Source organism: Sylvia atricapilla, chromosome 3 (assembly GCF_009819655.1).
Source record: "Sylvia atricapilla isolate bSylAtr1 chromosome 3, bSylAtr1.pri, whole genome shotgun sequence".
Classification (NCBI taxonomy): Eukaryota; Metazoa; Chordata; class Aves; order Passeriformes; family Sylviidae; genus Sylvia; species Sylvia atricapilla.
Genome location: NC_089142.1, coordinates 75374515 through 75402143, shown reverse-complemented (window position 1 = coordinate 75402143; position 27629 = coordinate 75374515).

Below are 27629 nucleotides of genomic sequence, written 5' to 3'. Positions count from 1 at the left end.
CTCACTAGGTGATCCTTAAAGGCAACAGCCTTGCAAGCTATCTTTTTGGCACTGCCCTTTTCTAAAGAGATTTTTTCCTATTGTTTTTGATGGAAGTTACAGCCCCCTAGCACCACACACCAACCTTTGAGTTGACTTGATCTTGACTTCACTCCAAAAGTTTTTGCTTCTATGCTATCTGCCCTGTTCCTGCCCACTCCCACCTTCTCCCCTTCATGACAATATTTTAGGGGGACAATTTTCAGTGACAATGCATCAGTTTTCAACTGTGGTAAGCTGGAACAACCACTCATTCTCCTGTCTAAGAGCTGCTGTTTGTACACTTTGCTCTTCTATTCAGCCCATTGACTTACCTCCCTTATCTTCAATCTATAATTAGAAGAGATTAAGGAAGCTGACTTATTGCAAAAGAAAATAAACAAAAGGGATCAGGGATGAGTTGAAGGTGGTGGGGTTGGGGGTGGGAGTGAAGTACAAAATCAGCACAGTCTCCCTCTTGAGAAGGTCATCCCAAGGAAGGGAAAGAGCAAAATCAATGAATTTTGGCTCAGCAGTGATGGGAGTCAATCCATCAGGCAAACTGATGGCAGCCAGTCAGGCACTCACAGACACCACCTGTCACTGCCAGCAAAATGTCAAATTTATGAATTCATTTCCATAGCAAGATAGCACTCCCCCAGGGCAGTGCTGAACAGTTTCACAGCTTCTAGAGCAACCTACTGAGCAGGGAGAGAAGAGGCAGCTCTTCTTCCCCACCAACTGAGGCAAACTGTATTTTAAAGGAATGGATGTATGGACCAAATCCAGAGTCACACTTTTTTACCATTTGGTTTCTTTAAACTGGGGTCCCTAAATGAAGAAGCACTTAAGGCATGCCCAAATTTCCCATTTTTGTGTCATTAACAAGAGTGAAATGTTACACCTATGTGTCTCTCACCCCAGAGTTTAACTTCCTTAGCTGCATCAAATCCCTCAGAGATGAAGGTGACAACATTGACCTTAACTAGCTACACCCAAGTGAAAATTTATCCCATATTCGCTATAATTGTAGCTCCTTGTTAAGAAGAGTCTTGTCATGGTAGGGCTGATTCCCTTCAGTTAGTTCAGAGAGCACACTCTCAGTGATTGTCATTCATCACTGACGATTGCAGTGACAGAAAACTTCCCTGAAGTTCTCTGCTCACCCACACAGAGACAAGCACTTATCTTTCCAGCACAAGAAGTGGAAAAACCCTGTATTCTTTTCTTCCTTTCTACCTTTCATCTACCTTCATAGTATCATCTGGGTGATACTCACTATAAGACAGTGTCACCAGAATCTCTAGAAGTGACAAACTTTAAGCACAGAAATACTTTCAGGAACCTTATTTTTAATGTTTTCAATTGGAAGTGCAACAGACTGAACTGAGATATAGGAGGGCAGATATTCTAGTTGCAACCTGAACTTTAATTTTGTCCAGTTAAGCATACATTAAATCATTAGAAACAGTTTTTAAGTTTAGAAAGATGTCAAGCTGGGGAAGGAGGGCATAATCCTTGACTAAAAACTTAGGGGACATAATTTTAAACTGATGCAAATGTTTTGATTTAGTAGAGCACTTGGCCCAAATTCCCCAAAATTTTCACACTTCTCTACTTTTTTAAAGGTATAATTCCACCCTTTAGGCTCTTCCAACACACTCAGAAATAATTTACCAGCTGTCTAACACCCCAGGTTGTCTAGTCCCAGCAGCCCCCAAATTCATAGGCATGAGTTAGTGAAAAAATGACAAAAGAGCTGGTACAGTGATGCCAGCCAAGTCCCAAGTGAAGGAGGTTATTGCCAGTGGAGGAGGATTTAAATGAAGATACTTAGCACTAAATCTTTCAAAACAGGCATACACATTCTCCCTATGTAGGATGTCCAAAAACAGACACGAACCGATAGGAAGGCAACACCCTACATGGTCCCTTTTAGCTTTGTCAGAACTGATTTGATGGTGTTGCTCCCTGCTAGCAGTAGACGTGAGGTCAGGCTGACTCAAGTTTTAGCTCCAAAGTTCTTCAAGCAAGACTGGCAGACCAGGGAGCAGAGCTCACCTATGTAAGAGCTCTGGGATTGCACAGAAATCAGTGACACTTCAGGGCAGAGACATCCTGTTGGAATATGAATCCCACTGGGCCAAATCCACACAGGCCCAGGAGTGCCCAGAAATATGAGGATTGAATTAGACCCTTCAGAAAATCTAAATTACATAAATCCACACAGATATGAGGTAGAAATGCAAGCTAACAAGAGAAGCCCTAAAGCTTAGTTTAAAGTTCAAGTAACATTGCTTTTTGCAAAGTTAGTTCAAGTCTAGTCACAGTAAAAATAATACAGTCTTGCTAAAAATTCCTAGAGAGAACAGATAGAGCTATATGCACAGAATTTGTGTAAGAATCTTAACTTAGGATTGACCCAGCAAGACTGTAGAAAATTCATGTAAATACTTGATTGGCTAAAAATAGAATAAAAATACACAACTTTGAGAATCCTAACACACTCGCACACAGAGGTTCACAAAACATCACAAATGCCACTGTTGTTTCTTCTGCAGCTGCTACTGATAAAGTGCTTACAGGACACAGATTAGGGGTGCTGTCACTGCTGCTGTTGCTGCTTCTGCTTGGAACTTAAAAATCTTTGTGTTAAAAGGCTCCTGCATACTGCTGTGGACTCTAATAACTTTTGCTTTGTGAGATTGATTTAACCATGCAATAAAGGACTTTGGTCTTACAACTACCCAGCTTCTAGTCTTCAATGAAGATGCCCAAACCTCTCAGCGTCAACACCTGACCAGACAGTGTGTCACATGCAGTGGTGTAAGCACTCTGAAACATGGGATCACACAGTGAGGACACATGATCAGAGGTGCATGGTTCATCACAAAACCCAGTGCTAAACCTTCAGATTCTTAATGTTTTACACATGCTGGAATTAGACAGCTACAACAAAATTCTCACTTCATGGCAAGTTCTATGTCACCTCACTCGGCATCCTCATTGCAGAAATTTGTGCAAAAACATAGAGAGACCTCACTATTTTGCAAGCGTTTTAATGCTCTGATAAAAGGTCTATGATGACAAATATTGCTAACTGTCTTCCCAGGAGACATACAAACAAATCATCACACTGTCTATAGTGTGAGACAGTGTTTTACAAGGTACTCCATCTTTAAACTGATACTGTTAATCTATTTATAATATAGGTCTTTCAGGGTTGTTTGTCATTTGGGGTTCTTTTTAATCTTTAAAATTAATATATATTAATTTTGAATTCAAACTGTATGCATTAAGCTGGTTGAAGGCAAATTGTAAGGTACTTTGTCTTAATTATGGCACCATGATACAGAGCAGTTAAATATCCATATAATTTTATATTGTTGCCCTGAAGGCCCTTCCTTGAAGTCAACCTTTCCTTTTCTTTTCCTATTTTTTAAGCAAGACTTAATTTGGAAGTATTAAGAAAGTAGAGAAAATTACTTCACCCTAGTTCCTTTGTATTTTTCTCCTACTTTTATTCTCATTTTTGAAGATTAATATAAATGAGTATAGAAAAGTGTCTCTCTAGTTAATTATGCTTTAGGGAACTTTATTCTCTCCACCCTCCCCCAAATTCTATTTTAAGGCCCAGTCTCATTCTCTTGTTCATTAGAAACATTAGGAAACAGCCAACTGTATCATATAGCAGCTGATTCTTCCTTTCATGCATGTCCCCAGCTCACCCTCTTTGCATTGTATAACTCAAAGACAGTTCAACTTGAAATAGTATCCTTTGAAAACAAAACTGATGAGCACCTCTCTTTTAAATTTTGCTTTTCCTTGATTGCCATGTAAAATTACCTTGATACCCACTATCTTTACCTTCTTGCATAGAAAAAGCAAAAAACAGCCCACATCTCTGGTGTCAGTTTTCCTTGTAAGGCTCCAATTCTCAAATAGACCCTTATGATCACAAAATTTTATACACTGATTCAGATAACATCATCAGTCCCAAGCATTTAACAAAACAGAATTCACATCCCTTTCTTCTTCTAGCACCTTTGAAGTCCTTGTGTGGCTGCACTCTTCCATCTTAAACAATAACACAGGTTTGGATTGGAAAAGGCCCTTATCTTAGCAGAAAGTAGTCCTGTCAGTCTGTGCAGGAACTCACAAAGTCAAAAGCAAGGAAGACACAAAAATATTAAAAGGCAAAGATGGGATTCTGTAACATCTCATATAATGTTTAATGCCTTTCTATCACACCATCGCTGAAGAGCAGAGCTGAAGACAAGGAGGCAGTTGCTTGTGGACATTGATTCCTATGTTGAAATACTTTTGGCCAGAAATTTCATCAGAGAAATTCCAACAGCATCAGAGGCATCGGTAAATTCACAAATTTTCCAACCGCACAAAGTCACAAAATAGTGCTGATGACAGAACCAACAGATCAGTCTGGTATGACATATGGCAGAAATAGACAATGAGAACACCTTTAGTCAATAGCATAGCTAGATGCACTAAATTAAAATGACAGAATAGTCTAAGTTGGAAGAAACCTTAAAATTCCTCTCATTCCAACACCCCTGCCATGGGCAGTGGCAGCTTCTACCAGATCAGATTGCTCAAAGGTGCATCCAGCCTGGTTTTCAACACCTGGCATCCGCAGCTTTTCCGGGCACCCTGGTCCAGTGCCTCACCACCATCACAGTAAAGAATTTCTTCCTAAAATCTTATTGAACTCTATCCTCAATTGAAAGCCATTTCCCCTTGTCTATCACTATAAACCCTTGTGGAAAGTCGCTGTCCATCCTTCCTATAGGACTCCCTCAGATACTGGAAAACTGGTACAAGGTTTTTCTAGAGCCTATTCTCCTCCAGGCTGAACCACCTCATCACTTTTAGGCTTTTTCGTAGTAGAGGATCCCCAGCTCTTGATCATCATCCTGGTCCTCCTCTGGATTCCTTTCAACAGGTCCACACCCTTCTTATACTGGTAGCCCCAGAACAGCATCCAGTATCCCAGGCTGGGCTTACGAGAACTGACTAGAGGGGGAGAATCCTGCTGGCCACGCCTCCTTTTCTATTAAATAAAAAATAAAAAATAAATCTTTGTTCTGTCTGCTGATATAGTTGGGTGAAACATCTATGTTTTCTAAGTTTTAAATTAAAAAAATGGGCTTTTTAAAGGCTTGTAGATTTCACTATATTCTGTTTTTCATCTGCAAAATGCATTCATGTGTTCAAGTTTTAGAGAAGTTTTCATACACTTTACTCCTCTGTATTTTACCTCTAAAACAAAGTGTCAGATACATAAAAATCTAAAATCTAATACTTTCCCTGAATAAAATGAAAATATTTTTGGTGGTGGTGGTTTGGTTTCTTTTTCTTAGAACCTTACTATTTACCCAAGAGTAGAAAGAAGAAGAAAAAATAAAATAATAATAATAAAAAAAAGACAGCAAAACTAAAACAACCAACACTAAATCACCACAGGAGGGACTTTGTTTTTTTTTTGGGGGGGCAGGCAGATAAACACATAATTCTTTGTCACTAAGTAGAAAAGTATTGCTTAGGCCAGGTGTGTCAGGAATTAAGATTTTTCTCAGGGTAGCAGCTAATCCTGTTAACACAGCAATAAAGAGTTGTTGTTTTCACTGAGAATTGAGCCAGCAGAACAAAGCTATGTGCAGAGTCACAAGCACATCCTGTCTATGTTCTCCACTATGGGCTTTCAACCTCCAACCTCTGTGTGCTCTCTTCACACTCAGTTAAAATTATTGTGTAAAACCAAAGAAACCACATACACATACATTTTCACTCTTTGCTTTACAGTCTTCTGCCAGTTTATAACAACATGGCATTTCTGGAAGAAAGAAGGAAGGACCATTTACTAAAACAAACAGTCCAGCAGTTGATCTGTAGCAGCTGTTAAAATCCTAAGCCAGAAAGAGCCTCAGTGAGTTATCAGCCCATGACACTGCAGATGCAAGTTACTGCTCCCATCTACAATGCAGACCTGTCAAGGTGAGACACAAGTCTTGTCAAGTCAAGCTCCTGGTGACCTTCTTATGGGATCCAAAATCGAAAACTGAACTTTAAGACTAGAAGAAAAACCACTGATGGACACTTAGGGACCCTCAAGTTCTCATAGGCATGAAGAGAAGAGTGCCATCTACCATAGTGAGGATGCTGGGCATTAGTCTCATCTGCTAAGTCAAACCCTACTAATCTGGGCCCAGCTGTGTCTCATTACAGGCAGAGCACCCGACCAGTGATAGCTTCTAACAGCAATGAATGACTTCACAACACCTGTACTGAAAGGAAGTAATGTAAAAGCTCTTGTCCATTTTGAAATTCTCAAGAGGAGAGGGTATTCATTCCTGAGACACTAACTACATTTTTTAAATTAGAAAAGTTTTGCTTTGGTTGTTTTTTTAATCAGCATAGCTGGATATCTATTTCTTAACTAATTGCACCCACCTATCTAGGATCTTAATTTTAAAAGTAAAATTCTTTGGAAGATGGATATTCTTGTATACCTATAGTAAAATTCAGCTTTCTCAGGAGGCAGATTAGCACCTTTTCTTTAATGGGTTATTAAGATCATTAACATTCCAAGCAAATATTTTAAAGTACTATTAGTCTATGTTATGTGGTAGAATTAAGGAGAGTTCTATAAAACCCAAGGTTTGCTTTACTTCTTTCAATTCTCTAAGGTAAGCTCAAATACCAAGAAATAGAAGGCATAAGACTGCTTCAGTGAAGCAAGAAAAGGGGTAGGAGGGGAGCAGCTTAAAAACTTTCTTTCTAGTCTTCTGTGTATTTCTTCAACTTAGTCAAGTCTGCAGAGGGAATACCCTCTTATTTTTCTTCCCACCAGCGACAGCAACAATGAGTCATAGTACATGTCTACTCCAGGCGAGGACTTTTGTCTCTTGCCTACCACAATTTTCAGAGATTTATTCGATGCTATCTCTGCCTAACTATTGCCCACATAAAGAGGCAGAAGCTAGTTACCACGGGTAAAAATTTTAATATTGAGCCAAATACAAACATTCAAATGCTTGGACACAGACCTCTGTTGTTCTATTCTGTCAGCTATCCATTCCTATGCCATCATAAATCTCCAAGAAGCAAATAAACAAATGATTGTGTTTACCTGTCAGAGTCCAGGCAAAAAAAGGTGTAGTTCATATTACACTAAGAGACTGTTAAACTTGGGGAGTTAATAAAAGTACATTGCAACTTGCTATATGTTCAAGAGGCACTGTAACACTTCTGATGATTTTCAAGTAGCTTGTCGGCCACTAAGGTTTTAGGATGTTGTCCATGTGAGTTACACAGGGACAACTTTTGCCAAAGGAAAAACCCAGGTACCTTCAGGTGTTGAGATGTTTATTCCCCCAGAAGAAATACCAAATCCTAAATACATGAATTGCTCTATGGAAACTTTCCTTACTCCTTGTTTACAGTAGAGACCATCCATCCAAGGTGTCATTCTTTGGTCATCTAAATGACTATCACTGAATGTGAAACTTATGGAAGCTAGCCATGCTGTAGCAGTTTAAATACAACATCCATAACTCTTTTGAAATATCTATCATTGTTCAACTAAAGAATGATGTCCCATTACAAGCTTAAGAGACTCTTTAGTACAGTAAGACAACAATAAATGTCTACAGCTTAGCTCTGAACCTCACACCTGGGTTACAAAGCCATGATTGTTTTATTGCAGTGAGAATCAAGAACAGTATGAAAGCTCTTCCTCTGATGACTGAAAATTGCAATTTAATTAAAAACAAAGCGCTGGCCATCCTTACTCTTCAGATATTCTACTAGATGGGTGTCTTTCACACATCCCAATTTTAAAGGGAAGTATTTCTTTCTCCCTGTATCAGACATAAGAATTTTTTTCATTTTGCACCCTTTCTTGAAAATCCTCTATTTACAGCTTATCTTCTTGGAAGAGGTAGTGAGAAGCTCAGCTGAGCATAGAAGGAGTTTAACTAAACTGAAGAAAATAAATCTCTGTATGGATATTGTTTCTATATATTTATTAACCATTCATCCAAAAGGGGCAGGTTTATACATCACACATGCAGAGCCCATTACTGTCATTGAGTACACATGGGGGAATTCTCATGCTGGAAAAAAGAACATCTTTGCTTCCCACAACTTATCGAGAGCTTAGCAAAGTGTTGAAATGAGCTCTCTTGGGTCCTGTTGTACCACAGAACTAAAATACACTAAGTTAAGATTTTTGGTTTGCTACATTTGGGCTTCTAGATCAGTACCAGGCTCTACTGGAAATATTTGGAATTATTTGTAATGAAATAACTTTTCTGCTTTACTATGTGTGCTTTGACTCTCATGTTATCTTCCTTAAATCTGTTCCTGAATTTAGTTTAGCAAATGGCATCAAGGGTGGAGAACCACCATAAGTGAGCATTAGAGATCAAGGTGCATAAATTCATCTGGGAACAGAGAATGCCATTCATCCAAAACAAGTGTAACCCAAAGGAGTATATGAGATGGAAAATGTCTTAGTGCAGCATGTCTCTGGAAAGGGATCTGAGGATTACAGCATGCCGTGAGTACAAAATTCGTTCTGTTCCTGAAAAAAAAAATTACTTCAAGCTGGAGTTGAAAACAGAAACAGAGCCTGAAAACCAGAAAGCTATCCTTTTGCTCAGGACTAAGAAGGTTCCTTCTGTGTTTGGCTACCTTCTTCATCAAGAAGGTGAAAACAGTTTTTATAAAAGGCAAAAAAAATACCCAGCCAGCTGCAAAGCCTGCCCTCCAAAAAAAGTCTACAAGACTTTGTACTGCCCAATATAAGGAAGGGAAGGCTGAAAGGTAGCATCTTCCAGGTAGATTACATACTACTGTAAAGAACAAGACAATAAATTACTTTCCAATATCTTTTGCCAATGAGCAGCAATAGCTATGCTCAACATGAATCTCTCTTGCTGTCAAATTCAGGACAATCTTTCCAGCAGTAGTGAGAGAAAAACACTGAAAAGGTTGCCTGGGTTCATTGGCAGAACCACCACTGGAGGGGTTTTTGACAACAGGCCTGACAAACAAACATCATTAGAGGAGATTGAGGCATAACTGATCTGCCTCAGGGACAGAAGCATGGACTAGGAAATTTTTCAAGGTCTTTTTAAGGTTGCCACCTTCTAAATACAAAACACATGGACACATAATGAGTATAAACAGCTGCAATGCAGCAATTAATTTGCTAAGGTTGGTACCAGATCAACACCATCCATAGTTTGCAGCAAGCTGTTCAAAACCCAGGCAAGACTACATTGCTAAAACTCCTTCCACTGGTACCAGTTCCCTTGGGCTAGTTCACATCTTACTTCAACCACTGCTGTTGGAGGTTCAGGGCAGACAGATGATAAAAATTATTTGCACTGGGAGTCACCTAAGTCTGCATTTTCTAATCTTGGAGAGGCTTGTTCATAAGATAATAAGATCATTAATAGCCATAAGACAGTAAGATCACTAATAGTCATAAGATAATAAACCCCTCCAGGAATGCTATATGTATAAATCAGGCATAGGACATGTACCATTACAAGCACCATACAGAACTAAGCCAGACTGTTCTGTTTTTCTAAAGGAATCTTACAAATCTGAGGAGTGCAAAGGAACAAGCACTCTGGGAGCTCAACAAATGAACGGGACAGAGCTTTCAAACTGTAAGTAGCACTGACAGATTTCTTTGCTATTGATGCAAATCCCTGGTGTACAGTCTGCAGCCACTTCGAAAAGAAGTAACGATTATTAATTGATCACGGAGTGCCAACAATTTACTAGGTGTTTCTTGTTTTCCATTTAGCAGCATACGTGAATTTGGAAGCAGTCTGAAGCAAAGAGTTACTCAGGACAGCAGCAGACATGAGTGTTTCAGAAACAGCATCCACAGCCTCAAGAGGGAAAGCTTATCTGAGCTGGTTTGTTTTGTTTCAGAAGAGGGCTGTACACTACTGAATTTCCTACTTTCGGGAAAAACTAGGGACTCAACACACCTTCTGAATCATGGGATCTCATCCTCTCAGACCAGTAAGGTTTTCTGTGCAACAGAAATATACTCAAGGATACTCAATGCAACAGAAGTGGTTGACTCTGTCCAAGTTACTGAATGCAAAGGGCAGACATCAGGATCTGTGGCTATTAGCCAGTGGTTTCTGGCCACAGTATTCAGCAAGACAATCAGCAAGCTGAAAAATCCCACCAGGTCTTCCTACCTCTGACTCCTTTGCATGAAAGTGACACCTTGATGATAGAAGAGAGAACATGCATTTCCAGGTACTCCACATAGAGGGTGAAAGAGAACACAAGTTTAGCACATGGACAAACCTCTTAACAATTAACAAAATATCTCTGTTGAAGATTTCTGAGAGTCAAGATCTGGTATCTCCAATGGAACAACGCATTGAGTCAGATGGTTAAAGAACAGCAACAGCAAAAGTGAACAAAACAGCCATCTGGTGCTACCCAACTTCTATTTTCATTCAGGAGCCACAAGTCCAGCTCATGTTACAACCATCTTTTGACTTTGACACAAGAGACACAGAAAACACAGACATTAAGGAGCCCAGGATTGTGTCCTGGTCGCTCTGCAAGAACAAGGGATAAGACTTCTCCTTCCATTATAGAAAACTCAGGATTTTTAGTACAAAAAGCTATAAAATGCTCATAAAATTGGGGAAAAAACAAAACAAAACAAAACAAAAAAAAAACCACAAAAAAAAATCCACCCAAACAATAAATCTAGGAAAAGACAGAATAAACTTACAGCTGGAATTCTGCAGCTGAAAAATATAAGGGTCTGAGTATTTCCTAAACTATACATTTGCTTGAATCAGTTTTAAGTGTAGGCTTTCATCTGGATTGAAATTTATGGCTAGCTCAAAGCCTTTCTACTTAACACTAATGTTCAAAGGTGATAGCTTGCACAGATTCATCCCTGATACTGCTGGTTGTTCATGGCATTTATCTGATGGTCCACATTTAATCTTTATCACTCTTTTTATTGAAGAAATCAATTCTCATTAATATTTTTAATGGTTTTTAGTGAATGTTAATGAAGTGTGGGAAGGTCCTTCAGGGACTGTACTCCTCTGTCACATTGAAAGTGATTCTAAGTGACTTGATAAAGAGCAGCATGTTGGGAGTCTTCAGGTTTCAGCTGGGAACATCATCATGGAACTAGAATGCTCCTTCACTGTGTGCAATATAGAAAATAACCAAAGAAATTTAACAAAATGCATCATTGACATGCACAAAAATTAAAAGCTTCATGCAACACATAACAAAAGTCATTTTGCATCCCAGTGAAAACTCCCCATGGAAATCTTGATATAAGTACTGCCTATTCTCAAACATGCTAAAAAAAAAAAAAAAAACCAACAACAGCACAAACACCAAAAGATTATAGGTGAAGAATTGAGGTTGGATATACAGTTTGCAGTTTCTATACAACAAGCAATCTGGTAAAGAGAGTCAAGTCAATTGCTCATCTTTTTCCAATTATCAGTTACTTTAAGAAGAAATTACTCTTTTTTTTTTTTTTTTTGCAGAGATACTTTTCAAAACAACTCTTCTACACAAAAAGTCAGCAAATTAGTTTTTTATTAAAGCTATTCTGATCCCCCAATACTAAATAATACTCCAGCATGCACTGTATTTTCAGGTGATGTTAATTTTTTCCTTGTTTTATTTGATAATGAAAATGTAATTTTATCTCTTTCCTTCTTTGATACTTTATGTAAAATATAATATAAAGCATTTAATGTATGAGCTTAATATTTAAAAATATTATTTATTAACTGTATAAGGAAAGGAGTACTCACTGAAAATGCATTATTTACACCATAATTCTCTCATTATTCAGAATGTCAGTGGTGATGAATAACAGATTTAAGAGGAAAATAGAAAATTGAGTCAATGCCACCAACACCATTGGATAAGAACTGCCTATCTTTCTCATTTGTGTTTCACCTTTCCTGTGTCTGAATTAAAATATCTTTTCTCAGCCTCTAATGAGATATTTTTGAGAATTAACAGCAATATACTGCATTAATTCTGCATCCCAGTTACTGAAACAAGAGTTATCAAAATACAGCAATGCATCGAGTCTATATAGAAAGCAAGAGAGTTTCCTAGAAGACAGAGGTCATGTAGAGAATCAGTCCTAGAGCTCCAGTTTACCAGAATCCAAAAGCCAATTCAGAAAAGGCACACATTTTTTGCTTCACCTAGGAGCTACTGCAACCTGGAAAGCTCAAAGAACTTCATACAACACCAGATGCAGAATGAGATTAATTGCCTGAAAGAAAGCAGTGATCGAGAGAGTTGGGACAATATGAAATTTGACCCAAACAAGGCATAATACCTAGGGAATGAAAAAACAAATCCCAAGTGACCTGCAAGTAAGAAAAACATGGAATTATAAAAACATTTGCTTCAATTTCAGTTCATTCACAAATAAAGATCTGCTGGTGATAGTGATTATATTAATGGTGTAAAATGAGTCTTGAGAACATAGCTTAATGTTAGAAAAGGCACAAATCTGACAAAGATCATGTATCATACAGAGACTGCTGTTATCACCAAAGTACCACAGATGACTGGTGCTAGGATGAAGCCACTCTATAACCTGCATTACAGTGCAGTTGAAACTCTCCCTACCTAAGAAAAAAATGGAGACAATTTCAGCATGTAAAAGGACTTTTGATCAGCTAACTCTTCCCAAATTAGCAGTTTGTTTCCTTTCTTTCTTTCCAAGCAACCCGGTTCTGAAACTTTTACATACTAGTTTCAATCTGTATTCAGATACCATGAACTACAAATTTTACACAGTAATGGAGGAAAACATTAATTTATCTGCACCATGTGCCATTTTCTTATGTTCATTTTGGAACTTTTGAAGTGCAATAGGTATGCAGTTCAGAGGAAATATGACAAAAACATCATTGAGCCAACTTCTCAGGGAATTCTGGCAGTGCACCAGAGGTACTCCACAATTAAATTTTACAAGAGTTGTGAGGTTATGATAATGTATTTGGTGGAGTCATTTACTGCAGTCCAAAATGAAAAAAAATAAAATTAAAGAGGAATGGTGATGTACACTTATATAAAAATACAGAGCAGACTGCAGCAGCCAAAATCTTCACAGCTTCACTGCCATGTGAAAGGCCTATGATTTGTGGAGGCAAACTGGGATGCACAGGAGGGCAAGGGGAACACAACAAAACCTGACAAGTGAAAGAGAACACAACATCAACATATCTAGAGAAAAAAATTCTGAAGGAATCAAATAATATCCCGCCAAAGTGCAGGCCAGTTGAGAAGCTGAATTCCCCTGAGCACAGGTTGTTTCCTGTCTGCCCAGCCTGGGTGCTGCCTATCCAGCAAGCAGGATATGAACTGCCATATCCACAGAAATGGACACATCAGCTGCTTGTCACAAGACTTTAGTTCCTTCTTTTGCTTTGAAATCTGCAATTTTTGTCTCTCTCAATGCAATGAACAGCAAGTGAGGCTGTTAGACTCTCCTGCACACAATTGGCAGCAAGCAAGAATTTGGTCTAATACAATACCTGAGTCAAAATGCTGGATAGAACACATTTAGGGGGAAAAAGGTGAAATGTTTAGGGAAGAACAAATGAAAAACTACTAGAAACATGAAAACCTTCATTTGAGGGGGTATAACAGAAATATGGCCATCTTCTAACACAAAAACCTTAACCTTGTCTCCTGGAAAGCAGAATAGCTGAAGGAAAAGATCACAGAGGAATACTTCAGTAATTTGCTCCCTCTTATCAAAGGTTTAAAAGACCAGAGTAGTCATTTTATAGTTGAAATGTAGTTGCTGCAGTATGGACAGCATATTAAGACAACTACAGAGTCTGCTCTGCATAATTATGCTAATGGGTACAGCACCAATTATAGATTTTCTTTTATTCCTTGAAGTCCTCAAAAGACGAAGGTGAAGGAATGATGAAAATAGGAACACAGCTAGAAATATAAACCGCTAGTAATGTCACAGTATGACATTTTTTCAGTACCCTGGCAAGATTATTAGACAGAAACAGAATAAGATTAAGTCAAAAGAGCTTCCAAGTGACCTTGCTAGAAGCAGCATAGTTTTCAGCAGTTTCCTTGACATTTTTTTTCCTCTTTTTTCAGGTATACATAACTAAAGACAGTTGGAAACACTATACATAATAAAATAAGTGAATTTATGGACTACTTAAACCCCTGGCCAGGAACTGAAGATATTTGGTGATAGCAAAAATCTTGTGGTATACCATCTTCAGCAGTCAAAAAATTCCACCAACATGTTTCAAGAAACAGTGTCAACAGTATTGGTGTAGATAGACTTTATATTATACAAATCAGACTTGCTAAATGTTTCTTATCTTCTGCAAATTTGGCAGCTTGAATTTGTTACTTCATGTTTTTTTCCTAACTTTAGAAAAATTGATTCACATTGACCCTATATAAAAAATGCTTTTAAGAGATAAACTTTTTACCAAAGCCTGTAGTAACAGGACAAGGGAAAATGGTTTTAAACTGTAAGGTGTTAGATTTAGATAGGACATGAGAGAATTTGGGGTTTGGTTTTTTTGTGTGCTTGTTTTGGTTCGGGTTTTTGTTTGCTTGTTTTTGTAGGTTTTTTTGGGGGGTGTTGTGTTTTTTGGTGGTTTTTTTTTTGTTGTTGTTGTTTGTTTGTTTTTTTCCCTTTGAAGGTAGTGAGACAGAGGATTAAATCTCCCAGGGAAATTACCAGAACTGGAAGGACTGGGGCTTGCAGCAGCCTTATCCAGTGAAAAATATCCCTGCTTATGGTAGAGAGGAGGGGAGGAAGGTGAATTCACAAGATATTAAGATGTCCCTTCCAGCCTAAACCTTTCTATGAGACTGTAATAATGACTACTGAGGCTACTCATCGTTTTAACACATTAGCATTGTTACAGATTGTGCATTTATTTTATATATGTATATATATTTTAGTCTGAAATGGAAACATCGGTAAAAATCCAATAAAATTTTGAAAAACAAGAATTTGCAATAAAAACATTTAAAAAGAAACAATAGTAATTGCATTTATATCCATATTTTAAATTAGCCTTTAGAGAACCCATTGTTCCTATTAAGAAGCAGCAAATTCTATAGCCAGAGGTTGGATATGCAGTGCTCCTGAGTGTTTTTAACCAAGTCTGGAAGGTGAGTTGTTCAGAAGAGCACACATTCTGAACTGAATGTTATGTTTCTCTATTAAATATTTTAATTCTTAAATCCTCAATTATAAGAGGCAATGATTGCTTAAGTGCCTAAAGATTAGAGATTATGATAGTAAAATCCACTTGCCACTCACAATTTCTTCCCAGAAGATATTTAAGCCTTGCAAGTCCAGCACAGAGCACTAACCAGAGCACACACACAGAGTGCCTGGTCACTCTGAGTCAGCCACAAGGAAAGGTACCATTGGAGTCTCCTGAAGAGTGCAGGGGAGGAGGGGGACAGGATGGAGAACAGCAATAAAAGCCCAAAACCGTCAATTAACAGAACTTCTCTCGCACCTGCCCCTCCTCTGTTAAGGGTAAGTTTTTATCTGACACAAGGGCTCAAGAAGAAAAATAGAAGAGCAGCCTAACTCTTTGTAAGCATTGAGTTCAAAGTGAAAGTTTAAAGTATTCCTGTATTTAAATACCAATATACTGAAAATATTTTTAAATGTCTCAAATTAAGACCTCATTTTAAGTATCTCATATTAATATTTCACTTAGCTGTGAAAATCTCCAACTTCATGATAAAGGTTCTTGATATCAATTCCATTATCAATTCTTTTATTGCAGTAAAGGTCCCATTCTAAGCCATACACTGAAAGCATCTTTCCATTCATATCAGAGGGGGGAAAAAAATCTGTTTTCAGTGCACAGGCTTAACTGTGAACCATTTAATTCTAAACCATTTTTTACAGAGGAAACTAAAATATTGTTCTGTCTCCATTTTCTGGAGGTTGTTTCTAACATTCCTATTATCTGTAGATTAAAAATAACTTTCATTTCAAAGTGTGAAAAAAGAAGTGTATGTGTTTTTAGATCACATAAATCTTACCTGAATGTGTATTCTCATTTCTCTTCTTTCAGAATTAGAATTTCAGAAACAACATTCTCATAAAGTTTATTGGGATTTCAAATAAAGAAAAAATAAAGTCTTTGAAAATGGGCATTTCATTCCAAGAAAAGTAAAGCTGCACTTTACAACGTCTACATTATTTATGAGTTTTCATGATTACAGTGAACTAGTTTATAAAGCAGGTTCCCTTGTGTGGTTTTAAAGTACATCGAGGAAAGATAATTCATCTACTGTTCACTACCACTACTCTACAAGAAGCCTCCTCTGATAATGTGTGTGTGTTTATTCAACAAAATAAGACACCTTTTTGTTTGCAATTCTTTTGCCATAAACCTCTCTAAATGAAAATTCATGAATATTTTTGGTATGTGTAAAATTATTTTGAAAGTTTATTTGCTACATCTTTGTAAATTCAAGTGCAGGTATTTCTCTCCAATTAAGTTTTCTTTACAGAATCCCCCACATTTTCAGATAAAGGAAATACAGTTTGAAAAAGTTGCAAATTGTCTCTCACCTACCTGAAAATAATGAAAAAGAAAGAATTCTGAGGAGAATAGGGGAAGAAAGATAACTGACTAATTGAGTATCTGGAATCTTTCAGAAAAGATTTAGTCTAAATCTTAAAGTAAGATTTCACATGTCAAGAAAGTACACATTGCAAAATGACAAGTCTGCATGGATGAGGAAGGCACATCTTGTCACCATCAAAATTAAATTGATTTTGTGAAGGTGGAGAAAGGACCTGGGTGGATTCCTAAAACTCAGTTCTCCTGAAATCTAATCTAAACTGAGAATATTCATACTTGTGTTCATGGACACATGATCAAGAACAGATTTCACTGATAGAATTCCCCGTAAATAATCACATTCCAACCACCTCGAACACAAAGCACCAAATTTACTGGTCTTATATTTTGTCCTGGGTTCAACAAGAATTACCTTCCCTCTTGCTCCTACTAACTAGCAGAAAAGAGTCTCCCAAACAGAAATGGAGTAACTATTAAACAGAAATGGAGTACTATTACTATAGTAACTATTATGCTCCATTCTTCTATATTTAGTGTGTATATGAGGCCACAAGGATTATTATACAGCAATAGCATTTTCAGCATATTCAGACATGGATTGATACCTACTTGTACATTGTATTCCACAATAGATCTGCCTGGATCCTAGGAGCAAATAATTATCCCTAGTTCAGATTCTCTAATGACAAGTTTCTACTTGAAGCTGTTGATTCAGTGGTCACCTCCCTTTATTTGCAGCTCCCACACTCTCTCTTTTCTACAGTAGATTGGGGTACCTTAAGAAGTGGCCCACCAGGGTACAAGTAGCTTTGCCAGGGCCTAATGACAGCTTTCCAGCTGCTGCCCCACTTCCCTCAAGAGTTTTCATTATCTATATTACAAAATAGAGGGGCGAAGCGTTTTCCTAGCCAAGACAAATCCATTTTTTCTTTAGCTGATAGGAACCGAGAGAAATGACCAGAGAAATTTAGGAGATCTGTCATCAAACCCATTTCTTACAGAGCCATAACAGTACTTCTATTTCCTCTAAGTTCATGTTTGTTCTGGTTATGATCCTTCTTTTTCACATAAGATCCAATAATTATTTGTTTAAAATAACAAGAGGGTTTAAATTGAATATAATTGGAGGACTGACCACACCAAGAGAAACACTGAAAGTTAACGTTACTTACATTTGAGTTTTTTTGCAAAGTGAGGATTTTATTTTCATGTTTTCCTATTTTTTCATTCCTCCTTTCCATTAAGGTTCATGGTGGTTTTTTCTTGACATTCAGATACCAAAGCTAATGCACTACTTAGAGAGGAAAAAACAAGTTTCACTTTCATTCTTGCAAGGATTATAGCAACACTTCCAGCCAGATTCCTTTCATTTGCTTACAAGTTGCATAACTCAAGAACATAATCTATTCTTGTCTGAGTCTCTCCATGTCATATTTTTATTTGGAATGCTCACTTTTACTAGAAATAAGGCAATTTGTTTCAATTCAGAAAACCATGAGAATGAGTTTTCCATTGTATCATCTCTGCTTGAATGACACTTGTGTTTCTCCAGGGAAGTCAATCTGTTTTGAAGGACATTGAGTGCTGTGCTGTGGGAAACATCCTTTGCCTGCAAGGCAGTGTGAACAAACCTGAGCCAGCCCACAAAATTCGTAACACACAAGCAAACAGACAATGCAAGGAAGGGCATTCAGCTGAAACCACAGACCAGATGCTTTCATGGTATATATTCACCATGGTTCACTTAATTCTGTCAAAGCCTTTATGGTGGTGAGAGACAGACATGCAAGTGCGTATGTTCCTATGTACTTTTTTTTCTCTTTTTCCCAAGGCTGTGAGAAGGCTTTAATTGGCAAATACAGGACTCTCCTTCCAATCATCCCTGGACTTTTACGTTTTTTGAGCTTCTTAAAGGCAGCCCATTTTTGCAAGGTATTTTGAGCTTACCAGATAACCTCTCTGACTTGCAAAAGACAAGTTTCCAAACAGACACTTCACTGGTTTGTCTTCTCTTCTAGACATTGAGAGAAAAACTTGCATTTTACAAGCAATAACATCCTGTAAACTGAATTATTTGTAAAATACAACCATGACCTAAAGAAGGTGAAGAAAAGGAGGCATTTATTATTAGTTGGGAAAACATAATTTCATACCAAATATATTCATCTTAGTACAACATCCCCCCTAAAGACAAAGCTTCCTGTAGAAAAGGATATTGTACCTCCTTGTAGTTTGAGAAACAACTAATCCTCATTCTAATGATGCATTATGTGATAGTATCCAACAAGTTTCTGATGCATCATTTTGATTACAGAGTGATCAAACCTTCACTGCCTTACAGCAGGCTGATTTTTCTGTAAGGATAACAGAAGGAAAAAAGAGTAACAGAGTTTCTTACACTAATGCTACACCATTACACCTCCAGTTTTTCCCATGGAAAGCCGAAAACGCTCTGCAAGAATCTGCTTTAGACTCCCAAAGACACATCAGTCTTTACAACTAGAAAATCTGACCCCAGAAACTGTGAACTAACTGTTGACTTGAAACCAAGCCCCATAATGGCAGGTATAAACGCAGACACCAGAGCAAGGGTAAGAAAGCTCCATATTACATGTTACTCCTCCTTCGTACACAGGACTGCTGTGTTATTTAAATTGATGGGATTCTGCTGCAATGTATAACCACTTCTGCCTCCTGTGGGAAGGCACAAAGCGAAAAGTAAAGACTTATACTGAATTTAAACCACTGCAGGCAGTGGTTTATTGTTTCAGAGTTACAGTTTCAAAGACGTTTTAGAATTATGTACCCTGTCCACCTTTATATCTAATAACAATACAGTCTGCCCACATACCCCTAGGACCAGTGAATTCTGTTTGGTTAAAAATATATCTTCCAGACAGTTTTGACGTGAAGAGAGACAGAAAGCTCTTTTTCCTCATGGTAATTTGTTCCAGTGGTCAATCCCTTGCTAGAATTCTTGTGTGCACACTGACTTTCCTCTTTAAATTTGTTGGCCTTTATCTTTCAGCCACTAGCTCTATCTTTACTTTTCCCCTCACTACACTAAACACATTTCAGAAGCAATTTTCCCCCTCTGTGTTTATATACTACATTGCATATGTTCCCTAGACAGTTTTCTGATAAACCAAAGTCTTTCATCCCTCACCCAGTGTGCATTTCTGACTGCTCTTCAATTCAGTAGCAGTTTTGTGTTTACTTCCTAGACCACCAATAAAACTGCTGAACAGCCAGATCTGGACTAAGTACTGGCACTTTCACAGCTTCATTCAAAAGGCATCTGCTCAGTAAAGGTCCTTCTTGCTGGGAATTTTGGTATCTGTTAGTTTACCAGTTCACAAGTCACATATATAACTGCACTTCTAAGGCCCTATATAATTTACCACCTGGTACCAAGCTACTCTACTTATCTCCCACTATTCCCCCCTCTTAGCAATAGCTGTGATATTTCATGAATTTGTTTTTGTAAGTCTGCTGTTTGACAAGTCCAGCTCTCATGCATCCTCTTTGGGTCTCCTAGAAAAAAAGAAATTCCCTCTATGTTGGTGCTCCCAACTCTGTAAATGTTAGTTTACAGGATGTGCATTCCAGCATTTAATTCTTCACCAAAGAGAACCTGTTTCAGTTGTTGCATTTCTTTGTCCTAAACTGAAGTCACACTAAACATTTTATACTTAGCCATGTTACCTTGCTTGACCTTTAATAACAGCCAGAACGACCTTATCTTTTTCTGACAAGCTGAGATATAACCATAGCTTATTGTGTACACCTTATTTTTGCTCCATGCACAGAAAAAATTCAAATCTCTTGCAACTTTCACAGAGGATCTCTTGATTTCAAGCAGCCAAGGTTTATGTCTTTGGGTCTATCTTGTTAAGGGTCTGGTCCCTGATAAATATGGAAGGCAGAAACAATTTTCTCACTTTTTTTTTTTTTTTTTTTTTTTTTTTTTTTTTTTTTTTTTTTTTTAGCAACAGCTAGCAGCAGCATCCTCGTGTCTTCAAGATTTAACATTCCCTCCCAGGAGAGCAAAGATGAAAAGGAGGAGCACGAGAATTTCAGCAGGACATGAAAAACAAGAAGGTAACCTGCAGCCCAAGTTTCAATGGTTTTATTTATGCATCACTTGCATGGAAACTCCATCTGGGAACAGAGGGCTCCAAGAGGCAGAGAGTGGGAAGCAGCAGCATTTTTTTCCGAGCACAGCACCTGTTCTCAGCCTTCAGATGTGTGGCAGAAGATCTGGGCAAGAGGCCAAGAACCAGAGAGAAAAGGAGCAGGAGCAGGGCTTGACATTTTAAAGGAAAACCTCTCTTCAGACCACATTGGACCTTGCAGAGTGCTTAAGGAACAGTAAAGAGCTGTTAGCATCCTCTCATCCTCTCCTCAGCAGGTTTTCTTTTCTGTGACTATGTACTTATCTGCTAACTACAAGCCTACCAAAAATAGAGAAACAGTGAAAGTTTTCAGAACCCGGGTGTAAAAATCTCCACAATCAAAAGGTTCCCCCACTCACCCAAGCTGTCTTACATTAAAGAAAAGAATATATTCCCCACTTAGAAGGTCTGTATCTGAGAGGACAGAACACTAAACACATACCTGTTCAGAAGTACTTAGTGCTAAATTCTTTCTGACAAACTCAATAGCCCAGTAGCCAAATACCTCAGAATAAGTGAAAACTGATGCTAGTTTCTTTAAGAGAATAATGCTGCTTGGGGACTTTTTTTTTTTTTTTACCCTTATCCTCTGCAATTTTTAGCTTGCCTTTTTTGCTTTCCCAAATTTTATTTCATAGACCACCCCTGACAATATTTTCTTTCTGCTTGATTTGGACACCCTCCAGATTTTTGTAGATGTTTATTGTCCTAACCATGCCTGTGAGCCTGTGCTTAGTCGAGAATCATTGATTCTCATTTGGAACATCTCTGATGCCTGCAATATCTGTTATTTTACAATTCCGATACCAAACTATCTCTCATTTTAGATAGCTACAGAGTGTGTTTCCATCCAGGACGCCAAGCACACATAGCTATCTATATTTCTAAACTCATTGTATCATCAGGAAAAAAAATGCCATAATTAGGAGTCTAAAACAAACAGATCCCACTGAGGGCCTTTGAAGTTTATGGCCCATCCAGCTTAGTGTCCTGCACTGTGTAATTTGTGCTGTGTTAGCATGACCACAGAAGTCTAGATTTGGCATGGTTAGACATTTCATTCATCCTTCCAACTAATTTATAATCTACACAGTATTTTAAGTCTCAGATGACTGTGAAATAAGGATCTCTCCAGTCAAATAATCTGAGTTGGAACCTGCTGCAATGATGACATTTCACAAGGAAATAGTTGAATGCCTTCTCTTTAATCTTCCTGTACATGAGAGATTTCACAAGAGAAGTCCTGCACAGGCAGAAAAAGCTACAACCTTATTATATGGAGCTAAAGGGAAAGCAGTCTCTAACATATTCTGTTTCCAAGCCTTTATTGCTTGAGAAAATATTTTTAATGTCCATGATCAAACTATAATTTTGCTATAACCAAATTTAGTATAAAAATTGGTTGGTTTCCCATTAATTGATTAGAAAATATACTAAACATTTTTTTTCCCTCAACAAATTCAAGCCCTTTTTCTTCCTGACTGATGCAGAAGGAGGGTTTGGCTGACAAAAATCATGCTCTAAACAAAACAAAAGTCTGGGTCCAAGTCTCACCTGCTGTGATGTGGAACAGAACACTTGACTAATGAGCTAAGTACTCCACTCCTTTTGTATGCTCTTCTGCAGGTATAAACAAGAACATGTTTTGGGCCCTAGGCCCAGAAGGCTAAAATCAAGCTGGATTTTCTTAGAGCTTAGTGTAACAACCCCCAAAACAGGCAAACAAAACAAAGAACAAAAAGAAACCAAAACCAAACAAATAGCAACACATCACCAAAACAATAATGTAAATCTTATGTTCTTTCAGACGAAATGTGTCCAGGAGAAGGAAGGGAATTTTTCCTTCATTCTGCACAGTTGGTGGCATACTGAGGTGAGTCTCTAAGCAGTAACCAGAATTAAAAGAAAAAATATTCTCAGCAATCCATGTCCTTCCCAGTAAAAGGACTGGGGGTGTCATTTGCCATCATTTGCCCTCTGTCTCCTTCACCCCACTCTTATCCATCCAAAATGCCTTGTAAAGCATTGTCAGACACTGAGAAGCAGGCTGGAAATTATATAGTCCAGGAATAACAATGTAATCCAAACTAAGGTGTTTGCTGTCAGGTGGGTGAGCCTGACATGCACCCTCCAGTAACATGGGTCTTCATTGCCCTGTACTGGCAAGTACCCACTTGCCAATCCAAGGCCTCTGGAGGACCAAACACCTTCAGAAATCCAGCGGGATGAGGTTGGAGGGAGATTTGGCAAAGAAAGACACTTGTAGTAATTTCTTTTTCTCTCACTGGTAACGGGTAGGCAATGGCATCATCTCTCTTCACAGACAGAAGAGTTTCTGTCCCAAAAGGGCAATCTTCCCAGATGATCCCTTGCACATATCAAAGAAATACAAGTCATTGAAAAACCAAGCAAAGAACCCTTGCAGGGAGATGGGTGAACACCCTGAAGCAGAAGACAAATATATCAGCTCAATACCTCAAAAGTAATATCATTTTACATCTCCTGCTAATTGCAAATAATATTTTATGGACTATATCTGATTTTCCTAGTTGTTTTGGGGGGCTCCAAACTCCAGCAGTGACATTGAAATGGAAAATTTGGTTATAATGTCTTCAAAAACGGCACTGCACAGTAAGCATCACAGCTCTACTCATCTTTCCTAAACAGATTTAAATAAAGATGGACACAGGAGAAGGCAAAGGTAAGACACAATTCATCTCAGACTCTCAACACTATTTAATGGTTTTATTGCTGCCATCTCCCTACTTCCAGGCCAACCCCACAGCTGAGTTCCTCAAATTTGGATGCTTCTGCTGCCTGCACAAAGTGCTGGTGTTAGTACAGGCAAGCCCATATATTGCAAGAACATGTGCAAATATTAGCAAGAATTGAACAAAATACTAACATATTTGTGGAGTTGCTTGAAATAATAAGACATCCATTGGTTCACATCAAACAGGAGTTGATGGACTTGCCTTTAGGTGAGCCTCACAAACTAAAGGTTCCAAGTGTGCTCCCACTCAATCATGAAAGTATTAGGACTAATTTGTGTGGTCTGTGAAGAACCATGGAGACACAGAGGATTCATAGGGGCACAGAGAATCATATGTGTATAAAGAATGAGTCAACCCATTTAAAAATGTAAGGAATAGAAAAACATGCAGAACACAAGAAATTAGGCATGTAAACTCATCCTTAAAAGAATGGGAGCTCTGCACTCACTGAAAAACAACAAAACTTGATGAATCCCTAATTGCCCAGATAACATTCAGAGGAGAAGACACAATAACTCTGTAATATAACATATGAACTTCACCATTGCCATTGTCTTAGGGGACAACATTTCTTAAGACATTGATTCTTGAAAAAAATCTTGTAGGAGCAAAACTCTCTTCCACTGTTTTTTTCTGTTTCTACATTAAAAGAAGTTGTTGCAGATAGATAATTATTTTTCCAGGAGCACTACCTCGTCCAAGGAGACTCTACCCCTATTGCAGCCCAGAAAATTTTTGATGTTGACCTGACTTTTGACAGATTGACACCTCAAAAACAAACAAACAAAAAAAAAAACCAAAAAAAAAAAAAAAAAAAACACCACCCCCAAAAAAACCAACCAAACCAAACCAAGACTCCACAAGGACTGTTTCAAGTGTCCAATTATTTTGGACACTTTTGAGGCAAAAGCTACTCAGATCACTTTAGCTGGCTTTGAAAAATACCACTTTTTTTTAATCTACCATGGGAATGAACAGGAGCACTGCCCTGTTGTGTACAAGCCTCAAGCAATTTGGGAATTGCTCCAGCAAAGGCTCCCTACTCTGTTAGTACAGTTGCTTTCTTCCAGAATAATCCAGCTGAGGATACTAACATAAACATTATATCAAACCCAACTAGGAAAAAAAAAAAATCAAAGAAGCAAAAAAATCCAAAAAAACCTCAAAGAAACAATAAAACCCAAACACTATAAAAAGTGAAATGAACAAATGCAAAAAACCCCACCAAACAACAGACAAAAAAAATTTCCAAAAGCAGCACTTTTAATATGTACAAAAGCTATTTTCTAGCATTGATGTAGAAAAATCCATCAGGTCTGATATTAAGTTTGATTAAACAGGTAAAAGGAAAGCAAGCAGGGGTTTTTGCTAACCATAGTATGTGACTCCCCACCTGAGCTCTCCATCAGTCATTGAAGTTCACTACTGCAAACACAGAGGCACAGACAGGTATGTATATTGTAAAACTCGGCCTTAAACCTTTCACTGGAAAGGACAGAGGGGTTTGCTTAGTAATCAGGAATAGATTACTAAAGACGTGACAAGTGCCAGCCTAAGCAAAGTGTTTTAAGTCAACACACAGAAAATAATTACATTTCTATTTTGGGGAAGCACTTGAGCATGTGCCTATCTCTAAGTGGTGACATAAAAGCTTTGTTGAATAGCGATGAGCCTTCTTGCATTCTGAGGATGAGACACACACTTAAGTCCTTGTCTGAATCAGCATCTACTTGAACAAATATAATCCCCTGAATTTCCTCTAATTTACACACAGAAAACTTGCAAGGGCAAGAGCATAATAATAGCTCATAGATCCACTCTCTCCACTACATCAGTGGGGCTTTTTGCCCTCAGGATTAACTTTCTTTTCTCTCTGAACCACACATATTCAAGAAATACACATATGCTTTTAAGGGAACTTCTTGGAAGAAAAGGAAGTGCCATAAGACATTTCAGTAATTTCCCACAGTGAGACACTGTGCCAATGATATGGCCTGAAAATGTGGAAATTATAGCTACACTACCAGTGAGGACCAATTTACAGAAACAAGAGATCCTCACACAACTGGGTACATCAATTGAGAGTAGTTAGGATTAAGACTTAGTGAATTCAAAGAGGAGTGTGTTTAAAACGTAATTACTGAAATGCAACCAATAGGAATCATCTGGCAAAGGAAAGTGGGAAGCACTGCTCTTCTCCAAGTCCATTTCACCTTTGAAGCAAGAGCTCCGAAACATTTACAGACAAAGGGTCACTGTCTAAGACAGTAGGTATCACCTTTACAGACCACCACTGTATGCTGGAGTTCAGCATAAACTTCTCCAGTAAGTTGTCTGGTGCAGAGAAAAACAGACTAAACCTCAAATATTATAGGTTTTAGAATATTACAACTAAAATGTTATGCAATTTTTACTTATTTTACATGAAAAAAGTCTGACTCACAAATATTCCACATCCAACACATGGTCATTCTTCATCAGACATCACCTGGTCAGATGAAAAATTCCCAAAACAAGAGAATTAACCATTTCTTAGAGTCAGATGTCACTATCTTGTTGCATTCGGGTGTAAAAGTGAAACTTAGTAAACTAAGTGTAACATCTGTAAATGTGTCTTTTTATCAAGCCTAAAAAGATAATTCTACTCACCCTAGAGAAGCAAAAAAATGCAAATTATAGTTAAGATAGCTAAAGACTATTTAAAACAACTAAGAGGTGTCCCCAAAAGTCACAATCCACCTGTTCTGAATGAAAATCACTTGGACTAAGTTGCTTTTAGAGAGACAAGAAAAATCTGTCAATACACACACACTCAGACAAAGAAACTGACAGCATTACAACACTGAATATAAATTAAAAGCTAGAAACAACAGAAATTTTATGTAACAGATAATAGGTATAAAGAAGAAGGCTAGCACTCAAAGATTTTTTGAGCGCAACAAGAACACAAATTATTTCAGTAATAGTGCCTATGGATTACAAGTTATGTACAATAATATTTAAAAGGGCAGAAGTATTAAACATTTTTCTCCTGAATATTGTGAAGGAATAGTGAAAAGTATTTGCATCCCTTAAAGATAACAAAATACTTCTGAATCGTCTTCAGTTATTGTTGAAATGTAAATGCCAGTTTAACATTTCAAATGGAGAGTTTTCAAGAAAACAAAACAAAAAGAAGCCACAAAATGTATGCAGACATACGAAAAAGGGCTAGCTGAGAAGTAACCTGAACCACAGAAGCAGATTTTCAGTAGCTTCTGGAGGCCTAGAAAGTTTAACCGTACAAGAAAATAAAGCAGTGGTAGAACAATACTTCATAGAGGCAAATGGGCTGACTAGTTTAACATCAGCAATCAGTAGACCTGGCACCACTCCCAATAATATAATGAAATTACTAATTTATGGCACTGTTAAGCATTAAAAGAAATGCAAAGTAATCAAAGACAATGAACATGGGCTTATGAATTCTAAATCTTGTTTTCAAATGAGCTTTTGCTGATAGGTGGGTAAACCTGTTAACATAATAGATTTTTGTAAAGGATTAGATTTGACCTTAATTAATGAATTATAATTACGCAAGATCGGCATGGCATGCATTACACAGATTCAAACCTCCCAAAGTAATAGACCTTAAAATGTTGTTTTAAATGTGGAACCACAGTTGAACAGCAGCATTTCTGGAGATGTATTCTGAGACCTAACATCCTGCCTAGATATTAAATCTGCTGCTCAGGGGAGAGGAGAAGCATCCCAGATTCTAGGCAATAAATTTACAGATAAACAGAGGGTGGACAGCTACACATTTGGATCATCCTAAACAGTTTTTAAACACTCCCCTCTCCTCAAGCATAAAATCATTCATCATCTAATGATACAGACTTCTGGGCCAGGTATTAGACACAACCACATAACCCTTATTTCCAGGTTTATCATCCAAAGTCCTCTGCTGGACAATTCTAGACATTTAAGTATCCCAGAAAATGTTT